The sequence below is a fragment of the Castor canadensis genome, chromosome 17 (genome assembly GCF_047511655.1).
Source record: "Castor canadensis chromosome 17, mCasCan1.hap1v2, whole genome shotgun sequence".
NCBI classification, from domain to species: domain Eukaryota; kingdom Metazoa; phylum Chordata; class Mammalia; order Rodentia; family Castoridae; genus Castor; species Castor canadensis.
In genome coordinates this window covers 12946031-12968426 of record NC_133402.1, presented here as the reverse complement: position 1 = coordinate 12968426, position 22396 = coordinate 12946031, and the positions used below count along the sequence as shown (strand labels likewise).

The following is a 22396-nucleotide window of genomic DNA, read 5'->3' as shown; positions in this document are numbered from 1 at the left end:
TATCGAGTGCTATGCTTTTCACATTTATGTGCCTTTTATCAGTCACTTCACTGCTTGCAACAGCCCCCAAGTATAGTGCTGAAGTGTTGTCTAGTGTTCCAAAGCACGAGAAGTCTGTGATGTGCCTTACAGAGATAATACCGTGTAAAACAGGCTTCATTCAGGCATGAACTGTGGGGCTGCTGGATGTGAGTTTGATGTTAATGAATGAAGTAAATTAAATACACGTCTTTCAATGGAAACACACTGAGAACAAGGTTGTGGACTGATTGACTGATTTAAAAAGTGCTGTGATTCACAGGAATCTAACACCATGTCTTCCCTAGGTCAGTATGCCATAATTCAGAGTTCAGGTGACTTTAAAGACGTTAACAACTGCAAATAATGAGAATGGACCATAGATACTATGTAGATAGCACTACAGTAGGTGCTGGGCATGGAATGAATAAATAAGACACAACTTTGTCACCTTGTGGATAACTGATTCCCACACCATCATCCCAAAGTTGACATGCAGTGAGAGGTGAGACTGGACCAGAAACCAAAAGACTTGAATTTAAGTCCAAGTTCACAAGATAGAAATATTTCATGTCTATGTCACCAAATTTACATTGGTCTTTACTTCTTCATCTGTAAAATCAGGTGGCTGTTTGCCTCATTGGGGCAGCAGGAGGAACGCGAAATGAATGGCACCTCCAGGAGTTACCCAAGGCTCCCAGGCAACCAAGTGCAGAGCCCTGGGTTCAAGTGCCATAGCTCGTTTCAAATAAGCATGCTTGGCTGTTTGCCCCATCTCTATGAATTTGATTGGCTCCAGCTCCTTCCCCATGCCTTTGCTGGTGCAGAAAGTTTTTGACCTGTGAGGATGTTCTTGACCATGATAAACCCATGATGAAACTCAAGACCACCTGGTGAAGCCCTTGTCAGACAGTTAAAACTCTCCTGGCTTCCCCCTGACTTTATTGCCAACTTCTCTTACCTTCCAACAGATGGTCTGACCTTTTCAGAGTTTCTGTTTCCCTTTGTTTAAAAAAAAAACAAGCATGTAACCACTGAAATTCCAGGCTGCCAAAACAGAACTGGCAACTGCAGGACCACATTGCATGCTTGCTCTGCACTCTTAGAAACTTTCAATATGTGACACGTGCACCTTTCCTCAGCCAAAGTGTGACTTCAATGTCAATTAACTTATGTTCAATTATTTATTCTGCTGTAATGCCTTCTCCAATTACTAATAGATAATTATATAAGGGGAAATGAAATCCAACATGCAGTGCTAACGTGAGATCATTTTACAGGCAAATCCCTGACTTGGAAATGCTTGCTGAGATGGGACACAGGTGATTTAGTACAAGGAAAGCAGGGAACTGGGCCCCTCTTTAATTAGCTTTTTAACTTATTTAATGATGCATCCTGGGTGTTGAAAGCTGTTATTGTTTAAGGGTTTAATGTGCTGTACAACTCAGAAAAAAAGAGACTGGGAAGGAAGAAAGCAAAAGATGCTTTCAGTTCTCTAAGTTCTTGGTGAGACCCACTCAGCATCCCACAGTCCTGCTGGGTCCAGTAATGCATGCCTATTGGTCTTTTCCACAGGAACCAAATATTAGAGATTATAGATGAGATAGTTTGGAACATGGGAGAGAACTCAACGATAACGTAATTCCACTGCCTGTGCTTTTCAGATGGGGAAACTGAGATGCAGGGATATGTGTGGGCCAGAATCAGGACAAAATCCCAAGCATCATAATAGCCAATCAGCCCACTTTGCTAGGAGGGGATAATTTTTCTCTTCCTAAGACCCAAAGTCAACTGGTGGACTTGTGGATTATGACATATCTGAGCTGAGTAGAGGATGGTGTGTTGTTTCCAGATACTGCTTCTTCCCTGATGGAAATCCTGAAATTCTTTGGAGAAACACAGAATTAACCTAGCCACTGTCTTTAAGCAGGTGGCTTCTCCCTGCCTCAATGGTCTCATCTTTAAAATGGGGACGATAACAGTGTTCTTGTGAGGATTAAAGATACAGTCAAGGGATGAGCTAGGGATATAGCACAGTGGTAGAGCATTTGCCTAGCAGGAACAAGGCCCTACATTTAATCCCCAGCACCACAAGAAAAACAAAAGATACAGTTAATCTAAAGCAATCATTAATAGTCATGGCTGCCACGGTGCCTTCTGGCCAGGGCTGTGCTTTGACATCAGCAGTGTGATTGTCATGCAGTTTCCTCAAGGCGTCCATGGAATGATTAAAGTAGCCAGGCTGGCTGCTTGACTGACAATCCTTCACTCAAGACAGCTGGGACACCAGGGAAGAGCCTAACAGCTGTCAATTAGGGAGTCAAATTGCACAGGACCCCAGTATCTTAGCTTATTTACAGGAAAAACAAACATTGAGTGTTCACAACAAAGACTTATCAGTAACGGTGCTTTAACAGTCTTTAACGGTGCTCTAACAATGCAGAACTCCTGTTCTGGTGCTCCAGAGAGAGGTGGGTCCCTCTAATCAGCCTCAAAAGTGAGTGGGGTAAATTGCAAAAATTACCACAAGGTGTTATGATCCACTTCAGGTTTCAATACACTATTAATAGTGACGGAACTGACTACACAGGGCTAAATGACCAAACTTCCTCCTTTGCCCATTGCAGGCAGAATGGTTTCAGATGGGCACACGCCTGCCTCATCTGCTCTTTGTCCTTTTTCTTCCCACCCTAAAGGATTAGCCTGCCTCTGTGAGGGCTGTGAGGGAGGTGCTTTTGCCTGGAGCATCTACAGCCCTCTAAATGAGAGTGAAGATCGGGAAAGGGAAGGATTGGGACTGCCAGATAAAATACGGGAGCCCACCTACATGTGGGTTTCAAAGAAACAACGAAAATACTTTAGCATAACTCAAAATATTGCATGAGCATCTGTTATTGTTGATATTTTGTTTTGTTTGATTTTGCTGCTGAATCTGGCAACTCTACCAAGAATGCCTGCTTCCTCTACTTCAGTGTAGGTGATTTAGGAATTTCTGTTTCACCGAGTCTGATCAGAGCTTACATGTATTAAGAGAGGAAACACAGCTGGGGGTTTTCCTGAGAGGAAATGGAAGTAGCCCCAGCAAGTCTATGTGTCCATTCTCTGAGACTGTGACCTTTCCCACCCTAGTCCACTCTCACGGGATGTAGGCCACTGAGGTTAGAACGGTGGAAAATCACAAGAAACATGGGAGCACTGTGATTGTAGTGACTGTAGACTCATTGTGGTGAGGCAACTTTAGACCAGGACAAGAGCTGATGGTTCCTGTGCAGAAATTCATGTACCAGGTATGATAGGTGTATTAATTTTACTATCCCAGAATATTTTGGATATAGGGAGATATTTGCTTACGTGGCCCTATAAAGCTACGTGCCACTTAACATATGCTACCTGATCTATGTTTTCTTCTACTAGATTCATTTGCAGCTCTTACATTAAGGTCTCTGATTACTGTGAGTTGATTTTTGTACAGGGGGAGAGATGGGATCTTGTTTCAGTTTTCTATCCGTGGACATCCACTTTTCCCAACACTATTTCTTGAAGAGACGCCTTTTCTCAATGCATGTTTTTGGCACCTTTGTCAAGAGTCAGAGGACTGTGGCTGGTGGGCTTATTGCTGCACCTTCCATTCTATTTCACCAGCCTGTGTGTCTGTTTTTGTGCCAGTCCCATGCTGTTTTGTTACTACAGTTCTGTAGTATAGTTTGAAGTCAGGTATTGTAACACCTCCAGGTCTTTTTTACTCTCTTTTTTTTCCTCTTAAGTGGTCATGGGCCTCAAACCCTGGACCTCCCAACTGCTAGGCCAGAGCTGTAAGACTTGAGCCATCCTGCTAGTCTCTTTTTTGCTTTTCGCTCAGGATTGCTTTGGCTATTCAGAGTTTTTCATGTTTCCATATAATTTTTAGGATCTTTTTTTCAATATCTGTGAAAAATGTCACCGGAATTCAAAGGAATCATTTTGAGTGACAGAAATTATTCTCAAAATACTACTCACTGTGTGATTTCATTTATATAACATTCTCTCTTTTTTTTTTTTTTTGGCGGCACTGGGGGTTTGAACTCAGGGCTTTATCCAGGTTATGCAGGTGCTCTTACCACTTGAGTCACTCCACCAGCCCTATGACATTCTTGAAAGACAAAACTGTGATGACAGTGAACAGCAGTTGTCAGGGAACAGGCTCAGAATCCTTTTAAAAAAAGGACGACAGGAAAGAGTCTGCTGGGAGAGGGGTCTATTCTGTGTCTTGATTGCTGTGGCTGTTACATGAATGTATTCTTGGACAGTCACAGAACTCTCCAAAAAAAATCAATTTTACTGTACCATCATTTTAAAAATTCAGTTAAAAATATAGAACTGGCAAAATTTAAGAGTTGGAATCCAAATCATGGTCTCTTCAACCCTATGAAAGAACTCCCTAAAGGCAAGTTCAATTTATCTGGCAAATCGGATCAAGATGGCAGGAATGCTGACACATATATCAATCTCTGCCATATATGAATATACTGAGTATTCCATATGTCTATATACATATACATGACCTGAATAGTATATATCATGTAGATACATGCATATCATATCAATTACATATACACACATATATACATAGACATGTCTTGAACATGTAGATAACATATATACACATATATCTTAAATATGCATATATTGAATATCATAAATATACATATATTGACTCTATTGAATATCAAATACACATGTAAACATATGCACGTTTTATATGTTTTTTCTTTTTTGAAAGCTTAGCATAGTGCCTAGAAAGTCCTAAGAGAGTAGCTTGAATTTTGGCCTCTGGTACTCTATCTGCTTAATTACCCAGTGCCCCAGCCAGCTGGGAGCTTGGCTCATCTCATCACCTGCGCTAATAAAAACTCACTACTCACAGAAGCAGTCATTTTTCTGTGCTTCCATTGGGAGACTTTCAGGTCACCCATAACAGCTTTCTTCTGACTCCTTTCTGAGTCCCAGGTTCATATACTGATCCACTGCCTCAACAGCCTGTCAATGTCTGTCCACTAGTCACTCAACACGACTAAACAGAACTGTCAAGCTCCTGCCCCCCCACACACACACACAAAAATCCTCCAAATAAAACTAAATTTTCTATCCTATTTCAATAAATGACACCACCATTCACCCAGTTGCTCAAGCTGAAAACTAAACACCACTCTCAGTTCCTTCCATTGCCAGTCTGTCCTTCATCAAAGCCATCATCCTCTCTCCAGCCTCACTGCATCCTCTCATCCTGGTCCCCATCTCTCAGCTGGAAAGCTAGAAGAGCCTTCTCACTCATGTCTTAGCTTCCCTATCTGCCCTGTTCCAGCCCATTCTCTGCAGAATGAACTGTTCTTTTAGACTAAAATTGCACCATGCCATTCAAACCCTACACTGCTTCCTTTCATCCATTGCCAGGCCATCTTTCATTTGACCCTTGACAACTTCTTTCATGTCATCTCTTTGCACTATCTCTCTTGCTCATACATCAGCCACTTCTGCCTTTTGTTTTTTGTTTTTGTTTACTGAGTGTCCAATATGCCCTAGGGCCCGGGTTTTCTGTTCCCAAGACCCAGGAGCATAGCTGGTTTCTGTCTTCAAGAACATCTCCCCTTAGATCTGAAGACTTCACATGACTTCTCTCACCACCCACTCTAAGGTGCCTCCTCAGATTAAAACCCATAGTATTCCCACCCAAGAACCTGACATTTTTGTTTATGAGGACAAGTTCATCTTTTGTTTCTAAACTCCCTAAGCATTGGGTTCTCATCTGTCTTCTTTGCCTAGGGCCTCAGTGCCCAGAGCGGAGTCTCAGACCTTGTCAGTGTGCAGCCAGTGCTTTAAGTGGGCTGCAGAGGACACCCATGCAATGCGCACAACCAGAAATACTGGAAGGTCCTTGCAGAAGCTCTCCAAGACTGCCTAAGCTGCCTGACTGGCTCCAGGGACACATTAGAGAGGAAAAACAAAAAGGTACAAAAGACTTCAGTGAAAAACTACAGCCCAGGGACGAGGATGATCTTCCTCTGTGTGCTGAAGCTTCAACACACTTAGGAGTGGCTCCCCTAAACCAACTGGGCCCTTTTCTGAGGGCAAACACCGTGCAGGTACTCAGGAAATGAATTAGTATGTTTATTGGGTTGCATCCCCTGAGACAAACCACTTGTCTCATCAAAGCTACAGCTGTCTACAAAGCATGGAAAAGTCTCTCCAATTGGCAATTTACATGGCTGAACTTAACATAGTGTACGATGTTGATTTATGGTGACAATTAAGAATGTATTACCAAAGTCTATTTCACCATTAACATCCCTGGAGACAGGATAACTTTTAAATCTTCCGGCTGCGTCCTCCCTAAAGGCTTGGATCTCGGCTAAGGATTTAGAGATTATAAATTTAACAAAGGCTGAAAACTGCAAGAGAAGAGGCTTGAACAGCAAATAATGAGTTTAACCAGCGCCTCAACTTCTCGCCAAGATTTACAAGGCCTCCCTGCCCAAGGCCAGGGAATCTTTCATTCTGAGGTTTATAGCCTCCATCACTTAGGGTCTGAACTCCAGGTGTGAGTCTGCCCCTCCGATGGGATTCACTGTGGAGGCCAGGGTACATCACTTCAGCAAATGTTCCCTTCTGAGAAGCACTGTGGACGATAGAGTAGGGACCAGAAAGCAATAGCTTTCATTTCCAAAGCCCAAGACAGGCGTCTGCCACTTCAACTTGATGCTTGATGTTCAGACCCCAGACTACACTCCTCTGACCAGAAAGTCCAGTGACTCAACTTGCACGACTCTGTCTTAGAAAAACCACAGGAGTAATTGGTTCTTTGATTCTAGACTTGGATTCTCACATCTGGTGGAGCTGAATCACTGTGGCAATCACCAATCACAACAAAGGAACATGAGCAAAAGCCAATCATTATCTACAGACAGAGTGACATAATTCCAGAGCCAATCATATCCAGGTTAAGTTTTCCAGAGGCTGTCCAGAGACCACCTCCATCGGAATCGCTTTTAGGTTCTTTATAAGATGAAAAGACCCCTACACTAGACCTACAAAATCAAAATGTCTTAGATGGAGGTTTAGGAGTCTGATTTTTTAAATTTTTTTGGCAGTACTGGGGTTTGAACTCAGGGCAGGCACTCTACCATGTGAGCCACAACCCCAGACCTTTTTTGCTTTCATTCTTTTTCAGATAGGGGCTCACATTTTTTCCTGGGACTGTCTTCAGACCACAATTCTCCTACTTACACTTCCTACATGGCCGGAGTTACAGACACACAACACCACACCCAGCTTGTTTGTTGAGATGGGGGTCTCATTAACTTTTTGCCACAGCTGGCCTCAATCCATGATCCTCCAGATAATTACTACGGATCCATGCAGTAGGCCTCATACTAGAGATGCTAGACTTGGTCCCTGCTGTCGCTCAGCTCCTATTTCAGTGGGAATAACAGACAAATTAGCCTGCAGTACTATGAAACAAGGCCGAGATGGTCAGGATGCAGCAAGACTCCATGGGGAAATGACTTTTTAGAGAAATGGTCTGGACCTGCACAATTCCATGCCAGGAGAGGTCCTCAAATAAAAGTTTCACTTCTCCTGTCTTGGTTTGGCCTTCTTGGGAGAGCAATGAATTATCCAAATCATAGACTCAAACCCATTGCCCCACCTCCTTTACAGAAGCTGTGTTTGTTTTTTAAGACAATGTAATAAGTTACCAATATACTTGGCAGCTGAAAATGACTGACATTGATTACCTCCCAGTTTCTGTGGGTCAGGAGTCTGGAGACAGTTTGGCTGGCTCCTGAACTTGAGGTCTCACCCTGTTGTCATCGAGGCATTTGCGGAACTGCGTTCTCATGTATGGACTTGGCTAGAAACACTGAGCTTCTAAGTGCATTCAAATTGTTACCATTTTCTTGAGCTGAAGAATTTGTGGTGACTTCTTCAAGGCCAACAAAAGAGTGAGAATGAGACTTTTCAGAGCTGTGTGCATAGAAATATAAGTATTTGCAAGTATATTGCTGAAGGTTTGGTCCTCGGCTGGTGGCACTATTAGGAGGTGGTGGAAACTAGGAAGTGCATCCTCGTGGGAGGAGATGAGGTCATTGGGGGGTGTGTCCTGGAAGGGTAGATTGGGGTCCCACCCCTTCCTCTCTCTCTCTCTCTCTCTCTCTCTCTCTCTCTCTCTCTCTCTCTCTCTGCTTTCTGGGTGCTATGAGGTAAGTAGCTTTCTCCACCACTTGCTCCCAACATGACATTCTGCCTCACCCAAAAGCAATCAGGCCAACCAACCACAGACCGAAACCATGAGCCAAAATAAACCTTTCCTCCTTTTAAGTTGTTTATCTCAAGTATTTCGTACAGTAACAGAAATCTGACTGACAAAGAAATACGATGAAGGAAGTGACATCCTACCACATTTACCACATGACATAACTTAATCCAAGAACACACTACCGCTCCCGCCACCTTTTCTATTTCCTATGGGCTAGAGCAAGTCACAGGACCTGTGAAAGGGAAGGAGATCATCCAAGATACAACATCCAGGGCCTGAGGTCAAGGGGTCCCCTTAGAATTCTGTCCGCCACAAAAGATTTCACCTGAAACAGGGAACTGAGAGTGGTACCCAGGCGATGGTGTTGTCCAGTACACCACCTGGCACATAGGAGGAACTCATAGGAGTGTGCCCCTTGTCATTTGTCTCCATCATCGTTAAGAAACTCCCAGCTTGTCTTGCCCAACTGGGACACATTTCAGGCCCTTCCAGGTGACTGGGGTGTTTCTATGCAGACTGCAACTTCCCTTCTTTAGCTCTAGGAATTTCCGTGGATCATCTACTGACTGCACAATACCTTTGCTGTCTTGGACTCCTCCAGCTGGACTATTGGCCCTGTGCCAACTCATTTTCTTTTCCTTTGATTTGGGGGGTGGGGGTTGGGGGTGAGAGACAGTGTTATGGTTTAAACTCAGGACCTTATACTCTAGCAAGTGTTCTGCCACTTGAGCCACACTCTAACCCCTTTGGCTTTAGGTTGTTTTTCAGACAGAGTTCCGTGCTTCTTGTCTGGGCCAGCCTCAGTTTATGGTTCCTTCCACCTATGCCTCCCACATGGCCGAGATGATGGGCACGTGTCACCACACTTAACTTACCTCTTGAGACAGGACCTTGCTAACTTTTTCCCTGGGCTGACCTTGAATTATAATCATCCCAATCTCTACTTCCCCAGTAGTTGGGATTACAGCCATGGGTCACTGCACCCAGCCCCAACTCACTTTCTAGGTAGAAATGTTTCCATTAGAGGTGGAGTATGGCAATTTTTGCCTATAACAAATTCAAAACACTAATTTGCTTCCATTCAGCAAATTCATCTTACAATCTTTTATTGCCTGCCTGCTGCATGACAAGGGCCAGGCTTTCTCCTTCCCAGGAGGTTCACTCTGATAATAACCTCAGAACTTCTCCTCATTTTGCCTCCTTTAATTTGGAGTCACTCTCACTTTTTCTCATTCTATTTAAGATTGAATCCATTTTTAAAAGCAAAATCTACAGCTTTGAGGCGCTAGAAAAATAGTATACCTTAGAATGCACCTATTCCCTATTACATGGGAGGCACAGAGCTAACTTTCCTCTTCTCTCTCTTTACACCACTTAATTCTGCCATTTAGATTCTAAATTGCTCCCTGCTTCCTAGAACCAAAAAAAAATCCTCTGGAACTTTTATTTCTTTTCCTTCTCTCTTTCTTATTTTTTTTTCCTTCTCTCTTTCTTATTTTTTTTCCTGGACTCAACTCCTAGGAGTCCTTTCTGAAAGATTTTCTTCACATTGAAATACTCAAGTGATTGTTACCACACGGTTAGTAGTAGTAAGACAGCACTATTAATAACAGTGACATTAATAACTACCATTGCTAGAACTCTATGTTCCATGGCCTATTTTAAGAACTTTGGACACTTAACCTTCACTTTGAAAATCAGGAAACTGAAGCAGAGAGAAATGAAGCTGCTGGTCAAAGGCCACGCAGCTCACAATTGGCAGTTGGAGTTCACAATGAACTAACTGCAAAACCTTTACTTCTCACCATTATGCTACTCTGCCTGTCACATACACCATGGCGGATGCTTGTGGAAATAGTATCCAGAAATAAACCTTGAACCCAGATGTCAGGGTAGGCAGGAAATAAGAAAAGGAAGAGGGAAACATGTAACTCTGCATTCCTATGAAATGTGATTGAGGGTTGATAAGGTGGTCTTCCTCTCTCTTCAACACCTCCAAGTTCTAGATATTGCTTTGCAAAAATCAGCCCAATCGAATGGGGTGTGTAACCAAACATGGGAAAAGAGAACACTGGGTCTAAATAGCAACAGTACAATAAGAGAAGGGAAAGGAACTAGGGGACGAACATTGGGGTTGATGGGGTCAAGCAGAACTAAGTTCAAATCCTGGTGTGATAGTTAATACACAACAGGATGTTGTCTGTCAAGGTAGTCAGCTCCAGTCTTGCTTAATGAAATGAGTATTTATTCCTAAAAGTAAGCCAGTAATCCTAAATAGTTCCTATCCATTCATTAAAGCATGGCAGGGTTCCTGCATATCCTAGAATGTGGTATTTCACTTATTTTAATTCTGTTGCTTTATGTTTTTCGAGACCACAAAATCAAGATATATAAATTCATAAATAATAATTGGTCATTAAATGTTGATATCTGATAGTAGGCATTTCAATGTATTTCTTCGTTAAGAATTAAAACTTTACAACTTTTAATTTGTGGTATTTGGTGGGAAAAGCATTCGGTCACAGCAGCCAGCTCTATGCTAAGGTCACAATCTGGAATGTGTACCTAGATGGATCCAGCCTGCAAGCTGCAGGTATTTGCTCTCTTGAGTACTAAGCCATATGAGGTTGAAAATAGTCAATCATTCTTTTACTCACAAAAATAGCAATTTTGTATAGGTCAATCTAATCTCAGAAAAATACATCAAATTGTTACAAAAATGGGACTGCAATTGTAATCTGAGCTAAGTCCCGCTGGGAAAATAAGAGGTTCTGTACAAATGCGGAGCAGGAAACACTGGCCGTGTGCTATCTAGAGATGTGCTGGGTAGATGCTTCCTGTCCACCTGCCTGGAGCTCCATCACCAGGCCCTCCCTCCGCCAGGTGAGAAGGGAGGTTGAGGAGAGAGCTGTGGGTGAGCCCCTGCCCTGTACCTTCATCCTGGGAGCAGCCACAATTCAGGGCATCTGCCTCGCTCTGTTCCTGCCTGCTGAAGTTTCTCTGCCTCTTTTCATTATGGAAAAATATATATCACATAGCTTGACTGCTCTAATCACTGTAAGTGTCCAGTTTGGCAAGTGTTCTTAGCATTCACATTGTTGTGCAACCATCACCACCATCCATTGTCAACACCTTGTTTCCTTGTTCCCAAGCTAAGCCTAAGTTTTAGCTCCTAATTCTTCCTCCCCCCAGCCTCTGGGAACCACCTTTCTACTTTCTGACTCACTTTGGCTACTCTGATATCCCATATGGGCAGAATCGTGCAGCACTTGTCTTCCTGTGGCTGGCTTATTTCACTCAGCATGATGTCTTCAAGGCTCATCTATGCTGTGGCATGTGCCAGAATGTCCTCTTTTTTTCCCAAGTCTTGTGGTGCTGGGAAACCTAACCCAGGGCCTTGCACATGCTAGGCAAGCATTTTACCATTAAGCTACACCACACTCCACCCTCTTGATTCCCTTCTTCCTAAAGGCTCAATAATGTTCTAATGTGTGTATGTGCCACATTTTGCTTATCTGTTCATTCATTAATGGACATTCAAGTTTGTACCTTTGGGCTATCATGAAAAATGCTGCTATGGATACAAATATCTATTCAAGTGTCTGCTGTCATTCTTGTAGCTATAGACCCAGAAGTGCAACTGCTGGACCCTATGTCATTCTATTTTTAATTGTTTGAGAAACCTCCCTACTACCTTTCATAGAAATGACATATTTGACATCCTACTAGTAATGCACAGGTTCCTTATTTCTCTACATCTCTATATCCTCACTGATGCCTTAATTTTTATTTCTTTGATAATAGCCTGAGGGTGTCCAATTGTGTCTAATTGTGGAGCCTAATAGTGCCTGGGGATTTCTAATTGTGCCTTTGATTGTCATTTCCCTAATGACAATACTTAGCATTTTTCATGTGCTTAGGGACCTATTGTAGATCTTCTTAGGAGAAATAGCTGTTCAAGTCCTTCATTCCCTTTTTAATTAGGCTGTTTACCTGCTATTGGATTATAGGGACTCTTTATATAGTCTAGATATTAATCTTTTATCAGATATTTAATCAGCAAATATTTCCTCCTATTCATGTGTTTCCTTTCAACTCTGCTGGTATTTCATGCACAGAAGTTTTTAATTTTGATGTAGTCCAATTGATCTCTATGTTCTTTTGTTATCTGTACTTTTGGTGTCATATCATGCTTCAGTTTTACAAAAGCAGGCTTGTCATCAGGGGTCCTGTGGAGATCAGTGCTGCTTGCAACAGTGGGTCAGTTTAGTTTATTCTGGAGTCAGTGTTAAGGATCTCAGTCAACCACAGGAATGAGCTGTATTTTCTAGTATGGACATTTCTATCTAATTTGACAAAGGTATATTTTTAATGTCTAGCTGAATCACTCCTTGCCTTCTTCTTAACTGGTTCGTTATTAATTTATGCCTCTATCCCAATTCCAAAAAGAATTGGGGAGAATGTGATTTTAGGGTGATACATGAAGGATACACACAAGTTAATGAATTAAAGATGGGGGAAGGTAGATCATTCAGAGGAAGGATAAATCTACAAATGCCCCATGGTGGAGAAATACAATGTGAGAGAAACAAACAAACAAACTAAGGCCTAAGAGGGGCACATAACAGAGGAGAAACAAGCAGAGAGAACAGGGTGAGAGAGAGATTCCAGCCAGGAACACAGGCAGGGCTCCACACCACAGGATATTGTGTCTGTTCTCAAGTAGAAAGAGGTAAGCCTGTTTCCTGTGACCCCTAAAGATTCTCACTTACTGCTTCTCCTCATTCCTGAGAGTGAATAATGAAATCATCAGATTTCCCCTCAGAAGTTGAGGGGAAATCTGTATTCAACAATACAGATAAGCATGTCATTTTGCTGCCACCAAAGCCTTAGGTCAGAAATGCTTTAATTGGCTAAGAAAACTCCCTTATATCAAAAGTGGGGAAACAAAATCAGGAAAAAGAGGCAACACAAAAACAGGAAAAAAGGAGTTATTAATCTAACAAAACAACACCTTTGGAGTGGGAAGACATCAAAATCTTTATCCTGCTCAAATTGTCCAAAAGAACAAAAACTGATCTTCCCAAGATGTGTTTGGCCATTGGAAATGTAAACACTTTTCCACCATCATCCGTAGAAAGGAATCAGGGAAGAGGAAGATGTTGACAATGATTCTTTATCTCTGAGCACCTCAATCAGCCCATGGTATCCAGGACGACACAGAGCCTGCCACATCACCTCATTTAACACAACTTCCCAGGTAATGCCACTGTCCCTGAGAACCAAGGCATTCAGGAGGCAAAGTGAGCTGCCAGCCCTACTAGTGTGTCATGGTTTATCTCATGCAGAATTTGTTTCAACCATTTTGAGAGCTTTGTTTGCATGAATTCTATTCTGTTTCAGCCAGCTTAGAAAAATAATGCTTCCCTAAAGATGAGAAGACTTTCATGTTAGTTTGCCCCTTTATCCAGCTAACTCCAGGCCCTGGTGACAGTCCCCCAGAATTTGCAGTCTACTGAGTGCTTGGGAACATGGAAGGAGAAGGGAAGATAGATGAGCTATAAGAAGGCAGAAGGAAGGAAAGGGTAGTTACCTAACCTCCCCAAAGGGTATCTATTTAAACCACACTATTTACTCTCAAAACGTGAGCTTCTCCCATCTAAAAATTCAAAAGCAGAGTTAGGGAGAAATATTTCAAAACAGGATTTCCTAGTTCTCACTTACTTAAAAAATTTTCTAATTGGGGGCTGGCAGAGAGGGGGCTCAAACAGTAGAGCGCCTGCTTAGCAAACATGAGGTGCTGAGTTCAAACCCTAGTACCACCGAAATTCTTTTTAATTGCTACATAACAATTGTACATACGTTGAGGGTACAATGTGATATTTCACCCCATGCTTACAATGTGTAAGAGTCAAAGCAGGATACTCAATCACCTCAAACAATTATCATTTCTTTGTGTCGAGAACATTCTAAATCTTCTTTTAGCTAACTTGAAATATACAATCAGTTATTGTTCAATATACTCAGCCAACTGTACTATAGAACACTGACACTTATTACTACTCTCTAGTGATATTTCTGTACCACTAACCAAAAATAGATCTTAATCAAGAGTAGATCCTTCTCTTCCTCCTACCCTCCTCTCCAGGCTCCAGTAACCACCATTCCATTCTCTGTGTCTATGAGACCAACTTTTTTAGCTTCCAAATACAAATAAGCATGTGTGGCATTTGTTTCTCTGTCCCTGGCTTATTTTATCTAACATGTCATCCAGGCTCATCCACGTTGCCACAGAAGACAGAGCTGCATTCTTTTGATAGCTGAGTAATATTCTACTGTGCCTGTATGTCACATTCCTTTACTCCTTCATCCACTGGTGGGCACTTGGCTTGGTTCCATATCTTGGCCATGGTGAGCAATACCACCATTATTCATTCTCTAACAATACTTCATGGAGCATCTTCTCTGTATCAAGCACTGCTCTGGGCAGTGGACCAAGTTGAAGACTCATTACCACACACAGTCAGGATCCTAGCTCCCATGGCTAATAAGTGGCAGAACCAACACTTAACTCTGAACCATTTGAGCTCCAGGGTGAAATCAGGAGGGAATTTAAGAGGAGTGGAAATACCATAGCTGGTAAGCCAGGAAGGAAAGACAGAGGAGTGGGCAAAGCCAAAGAGTCACAAATAAAAGAGAACAGATAATACAATACATGTTTGCTGCCCTCCCTTTTTCTTCCTCACTCCTAAGAGGGAAGGAGTTGTCCATGCTGAGTATATTTCAGGGTGTGTGGAGGTGTCCATGTGTGTGTATGTGTCACACAGATATAGGTTTTGGGGGTCTAGGTAGTGGCTGGACAGGCGAGGTGGCTCACAAAAGCCAGGGGTGAGCTTTATCTAAAATGATGAACCAGAAATGGAAGAAGACCAATTCTAGAACCAATACAGTGGCTGATCTAAGAGTAAAAAATTCTAAATTTGAGGAGAAAGTCTCTTGAGGATCACTGTGGAGGGGGAAGAGGGACAAAAAAGGAGAGAAGACTGGGATAAACACGTCTGATGTGGGTTGTGGATGGAATCGCTCTTGAGAGTTATTGAGAAACTCTGGTTAAGATTTGAACTGAGAATTCTTTGTTAGACTTTTTTTTCACGATGGGGATTCAGTTCCTCAAGGAAGAGAGGGCTTCTCAACTAGCACTCTGCATTCACATCTCCTTGCCTTCCCCACAACCTGTTTTCTAGTCTGTAGTCAGGATGATCTTCTGAAACACAAATCAGATAATATATTTACCCATATCACCCCTCTGTAAAGCCTACCTACCTACCAGAGGGGATTCAGAATCCTTAATATGACTGATAAGGTTTCCAGAGCTCTATCCCCTGCTACCTTACTACCTTCGTCCCTGTCATTTATCTCTTAGGATCCATCAACCACTGACTTCTTTTGAATACACCTTGTTTCTGACCACCCCAGGGCCTTTGTATGTGTTCTTACCTTTGCTTTTAGTTAATACCTGTTCACCCTCCACATCTCAATTCAATCATCACTTTCTGAGGAAATCTTGATACTCATCGCACACCCCAGATCAGATCTCCCTGCTGTGGCCCATTGCCCCTTATAGCTATTGTTGTGCAATCACAATTTATTTGTATAATTAGTGCTTCCCTATAAGCCCCATTAGAACAAGAGAATATGCACTATTGTATATCCAAAAATCAGCCCAATGCCTAGCCCTCCTCCTCCTGCAAAAAAAAAAGGGTGGGGGAGAGAATAGTTCCAGGCTCCCCCTCTGATCCTGAGTCTTGAAAAATACAGACATGCATGTGGGAGGAGGTGGAGACATCTATCATGGATTCTTCCTGAAAGGATAAAGAACTCAGAGTAGCTTCCATGTCCCCAGACAAAGACTACCAAGGATCCTGGGAGAACCTTGGAGATGGCACAAAGGCTGTGAAATAAATCTTTCCTCTCTCTCTCAGAGGCAAAATTCTGCTCAGTATATCAGCTAGCACTTACTACATTCTTTCTGTGTGATAGGATTCATTTTGGAGCTTTATCTCGGGTAGAAGGCATAGCTTAAGTGGTAGAGCACCTGTCTAGCAAGCGTGAGGCCCTGAGTTCAAATACCAGGACCACCACCACAACAAAAAAGAGCTTTATCTCATTTAATTCTATTGAAACTCTATGTGGTAGACACTGTTATAGCCCCACTTGCAGATGGTAAGATAAATCTTGAAAAGGAGTATATCTAGAATCCCACGACTCTTAAGTGGCAGGTCCTGGATTTGAACCCAGGAAGCCTTGCCCTAGAACCTATGCAAAGTCCACCTCCCATTACCACTTTCTCCAAGTTATAAACAACAGAAATGGAGACTATTGCACTTACGTAGAAAAGGTGATGTTAGAAGAGTACCCATGGCTCCCACAGTCAAAGAGAACATAGAGAAGAAGACTTTGAAAATGGGGAGGAAACGAGGCGGCCACAATCACCTCAAATCTCCTTTCCAGAAGGTCCATGATGACATCTCCACTCCTCCACAGCCTGCTTCTTTGTGTCAGTCACTCCGGATTCAAAGTCCTAGAAAAGACCTTGTTATTCACTGAACTTGGGTCTAGAGCCCATCCTCCATCCTGCAGAAATCTGGAAGAGCGCTTGCCTTTTAGCTTCTACAGCAGAATCAGTCCTAGGCACATCTCCAAAGCAGGCTGCAAATGATCCCCTAAACACAGCATGGGGGTTAGATGCTGAGCAGTCAAAACATTAAAATACCCTCCACCCACTTCTCTCACTAGCCACCTTATAAATGTCATCATGAATCAGGTGTTTTGCATTTTGGGCTGCAAAATTTTTCTTCTAACCAACTAAGCAAAATCAAAACCCAGGTTCCTAATCTGGGCATCACTTAAGCCTCATGGAAAGAATCATTAGGTGGGTTTTCTTCCATTAAGAGAATTTACCATGCAGCAATCATGCACAGCCTGCCTTCATTTCCTTTCCTGTCATATGGGTGCCTCGATTGCTATGGTATTTGCTTAACATTTCTCTTCAAAGACTGTGCATTTTTATTTGATTTCTTTTAAAAGGAAACTTTCTGTTACTGCTGAGAACGTGGGGTTTGTGAACTAGCTATATTTTGTCTCTGAATGGTCTTTAAAATAAACATAAAACTTGGAAAGTTTTTTAAGTGCACCTGGGAAACACCCAAATGCATCCTCTGCTCTATGAGACACTGCTGGATATGAGAAACACCTTCCAGCTACCCAGGAGGCATAGATGACGGAGAATGAATATAAATGTCCAGAGAGACCAGAGGAGGCTCAGCTTTCATCACAGAATTCAGAGTCAGAGCGCCTGGGAGATTTACCTTAGCACCCTCTCTCCTTCCTTGTTTTGCCTTTATCAAGCCATGTTTTGTTTCTTGGTCACTCAACAAGGCACTTGAGTAAGGAAATTGTAGTCTGGGCCCCCTCCTTGTCCTTCTCTGCCTACCCACAATTCTACTTAGAATTAACATTTATCTCCTTTAAGCAACAGAAATAAAAGTCTGTTTCCTCTGGCGTCCTCTATGTACCAGCCAAATACACAAACAAGCAAACAAACAAACACAGGCCTTGGGAAAAAGGGAAGGGGAGGGGGGAATAGAAGCAATTTCATTCAGAAAAAATAGACTCTGTTCCTTGCAGTTAGTGATCTACAAAGCATAGATACACCTAGGACTATCCTTGCCCTGAAGGACATAAATGCTGAATAAAGACTACTTTCTCTCTGCACAGAAAGTCCTGTAAAGAGGCCTGCTGTGAATGCGAAGGAGGACACCAGCCAGAAGGACCAGTGCTTTGGAGAGCCTGAGAAGGAGACACTTGCCTTGTATAGGGGTATTCACTCCTGTTCTGCTCTGCCTCCTCCTCCTCCTCTCCTCTCCTCTTTTTCTTCCTTCTCTTCCTCCCCTTCCCTCTCCTCCCTCTTTCTCTTTTCTCCTTCTCCTCCATCTTCTCCTCCTTCCTATCTCTTCTAGAGGAGGTGGATGAGCAGGAGGCCAGAATTCATACCCTAGAGAATTCTGGATCACATTCCACAGGTGCCGTCTTGAAACAAGAGCTGTCTGCCACGCTGGTGACCCTAAACTTAGGGAGCTGCTGCCAACCTCTCTGGTCTTCCACACAAGAAGGGGACAGGCCGTAGGAAATTTTCTCACAGCATTTAACCAGCAGTCCTCCTGCTTAATAAAGTGGACTGAATTAATTGATCAGTTAATTAATAAGCCATGCTGCTCTAGACGAATGCATATGCCAGCACAGCAAGAAACTGGCAAAGCACAGGGGGAATGAAGCAAAAAGAGGCTTTTTCTCTGCAGTGCAGGAGTATTTACTCTGAGAGCAACGTAAGTTCAGCAAACATCTGTTTACTCAGAATATGAGCAACCAGGGAACCCAAAGTAACCAGGATGGTTTCTCAGAATTCTAAAAGAACAGTCAAGGCTCTTAACCACAAGACGCACAGACCTTGTGAGAGCTTGAAGTACTCTCTGAATCAAAAGATTTCTTTTTCCCCACAGAGTTACAGAAAAAAGAAGTATGTTCAATGTTCTGGAAATTACCTGTGAGGGGAAATTCTCCAGTCAACTTGGATGTTCTATTCATCAGATAACCTATTTGCCATTCATTCCAAGCCATGAGGAGGGGGCAGAGAGATGGAAACAAGGTATAAAGTATCATACTGAGTTTAATGCTAGGAAGGTTGATACAGTTTTTAAAACACTGAACTTAGTGTCTAGGACACAAGATGAGAAACCGGCTCTTCAGTTTACCAGTAGTATGACGATTTGGAAAAGGTGCTCAGAAACTCAGCTTCCCAATCTGCATAGTGGGAAAATTGTTTCATCTGCAAAGGGAATGGGATAGGTTGTGTGTATGCCTTGGATGTCATAGAACAGTTTTCGAATGCATGGAATAATTACTGTCATTAATAACAGCAGACTCTTGGCTTTGAGCTCGTCTTTCCTCCTTTCTCTCCCTTCCTAGGGTGCAAAATAATATCTCTGATAACTGTTACTTGTGGAAATTATATCTCTCCATTAGTTCTTCTTACAGAATAAATTTTATTGCAATCCATTAAAATACTTTGGGCAACCTGCCTGCTTTAAAAGTGTTGTTAATCACTATTTTATTTCAAGCTGTTGGTCTAAGGAGAAAAACAAGTTAGACTTCAGACCTTCTCTGATGCACTTTGAGAGGAAGGTGGATTTCATTAGACTTAGCCCACTTCTTTCAAACTGTCATTAAACAGAAAGACAGGGAGAGAAAGTTGGACAACCATGAAATATCCAGCAATTAATACTATGCAAGTGTTTCTAATGTGCTTACAAAGGTTGTAATAAGACAGTGTTTGGCCTGCCAATTTAGTATAGACCCAAATGACAAGTTTACACTCTGCTTTGTCTCAGGGAATGGGAATATTTTGAAACTTTCTCCTGTTATTCCTTGAGTTCTTATGGAACTGATATCTAATATAGATAGAGGATGGATGGATGGATGCATGGATGGATGGATGGATGGAGGGATGGATGGACAGATGCGTGGATGGACAGATGCATGGATGGATGGATGCATGCATGGATGGATAGATGGATGGATGGATGCATGCATGGATGGATGGATGGATGTATCGGTAGGTAAATAGATGATGGATAAACAGATAATATGATTAGAAGGAACCTAAAACATAATCTTACCCCAACTTCTCGTTTTTAAAAATTAAGAGAATTAACTTATCCTAGTCCACCAAGCTAGGACTGCAACCTTACTAACAATAGCTAATATGTATCTAATATATGCCATATTTGGGGCTAAGATCTCTATGTGCAATATCTCATTTAATCTTCTATAGACAATCAGAATGTTAGACTTACTTATAAGGAAACTGAAGCTCAAGAGGTGAAGAAACATATCCAAGATCACCTAGCTGATAGGATCCAGTGACAGATTCAAAATCTGAGGGACATGCAGAGCTACACCAAATCCAAAACTCCTAGTGTCCAATGTAATACAAGTTCCCTCTATATATCTTAACCCAAAATTTTAATTTATAATAATTCTTCCTTCATTACACTGGTAATTTGAAAAATTCCCCCTTTCTCTTAAATAAACTTACAAAAAAAAATACCTCCCCAAATTATACATTTCCTTTTTTTTTTTTTCTAGCAAAATCTGTTGTGTGCACTGAGGACTGGTTCAGCTGGGGCCAAGCTGCTCCATAAATAAGTCATGCCCAGGTTGAGGCTGCCACCTTATACATAATAGAAGATACAGTGTCGGGGAGCAGCCCACACTCACCTCCTTGAGCACATGTCTCCAAATTGCTCTTGACAGGTAATGGGCATGGCGTTTCAAAGCGATGCATTAAATATCAGCACAAGTGCTTGGAGAATTTGCCTCGCTCCTTCCTGGGGCTGGCACTTTGATTTCTTCCCATTCCATTTGGTTTTGCTCTTAAATATCAGAAGGAAGGAAATTGAGAACAACTCTGAGAACAGCTGGTCTGGCCATAGCGTTACTCTGTCTACCTGTGAACAACAGAAGAACAGATCTATGAGTCAATGAGGTGTGTGATCTCTGGGGCCAAAAGATGTGGGTCCAAATCCTGCCTCTACCATTTGCTAACCACAGGGCCCCGGGCAGCTTCTTTAGCCTCCCAGTTCTTCAGTCATAGGATAGAAGTAATGACGCTCTCCTCCAGAGGGTTACAGAGAGGATTATACAAATGTGTTCATAATAGCTAAGGTTTATTCAGTGCTCATTGCATACCTGACTCTTCATTAAGCACTGAACATGCGTGTGCTGCTCACGCACATCTGACAAAGCAATGGTCAGCGTTATTATCTCTAGGTCACATGAGGAGACAGAAGCATAGAGAGGTTATACCAATGGCCCACAAATTGTCCCAACAATGTGGCTTCTGACTCAAATCCCTTTAGGGACCAAACTGATCATAGAGTGTCCAGCAGGAAGAAGGTGCTCCATCAAGGTTAGTTACTTTCTTTGTCATTGAGCTGCCTTATAAAACCTACTCAGCTATCCATCTTGGGACAAAAACAATAGAATTGTCACTTACTGAACCTCATGTTCTGCCAGATGTTTTAGTTACATTTTCTTACTGGGTTTTTACAGCAAAACTACATGCTACCCAGGTATGGTGATGCATGCCTGGGTATCCTCCTGAAGAGGCAGGAGGATGATGAATTTAAGATCAGCTTGGGTTACACAGTGAGACCCTGTCTCAAAATTCAAACAAAAAGAGAAAAAGAAAGAAAAACACTGCATGCTAGTATGTATTATTTCCATTGCATGTGTGGGAAAGCTGAGAACAAGGGCCTCTCCCACTGCAAATAAGAGAGCCAGGATTGAAATCCCAGCCTACACAGCTTCAAAAGTCCATGCCATGCTGACCACTGTGGGCCAGCCTTAACAGCACAGACAGTGTGCATGCAGTCCAGCTTGCGACGGCCATGGCAGACAGGTCTCCCCAACATTTGCATATACACAGATCACCTACAGATCTTGTTAAATGCAGCTTTTGGTTCAGCAGGTCCAGGTGGGAACTGGGATTCTGCATTTTCAACAAGTGTCCAGGCCGTGCTGCTCCTGCCAGTGTGTGAATAACACATTGAATAGCGAGGATGGATGAGAGTCCTTCAGGCCTTCCACGTTTTCTCACTTCATCACTTGAGATTCAAGGGCTTTCTAAGCTTCTGGGATGGAGATGGGCAATTAGTTCCACTTTCTTCAGCTCCCCAGCGTCAGACTTTCCAACACTGCCCCTCACCAACACTGGCCTAGCCACCTCCATCTCCATTTCCATCTCCCCCTTCCTTGCTCTCTTTCCTCCTCCCCCCTTCCTCTCCACCCCCACTCACACACACACACACACACACACACACACTCTCACACCACCTTAATGTGTATGCCCTTCAGCACATGGTATCATGCACATTTCATATGACGTGATTACAGTGCCAGATGAAAACTCAACTCCTTACCATATTCAATTCTAAAGCATAATTCCACCATAAGGCAAAATGCAGCCAC

The 22396-nt window shown here is 42.5% G+C and overlaps 1 long non-coding RNA gene across 1 annotated transcript in view; it reads right to left on the bottom strand.

The window, feature by feature from the left end:
• The window catches only part of LOC141418478 (uncharacterized), a 252157-nt gene that overhangs the window by 17806 nt on the left and 211955 nt on the right, over window positions 1-22396 (bottom strand). The window contains exons 7-10 of the long non-coding RNA XR_012443119.1: window positions 21864-22059; window positions 20645-20874; window positions 18362-19193; window positions 16698-17031 (exon numbers count right to left, since the gene is read on the bottom strand). This is a non-coding gene — a long non-coding RNA (uncharacterized lncRNA). The remainder of the gene's footprint in view (window positions 1-16697; window positions 17032-18361; window positions 19194-20644; window positions 20875-21863; window positions 22060-22396) is intronic.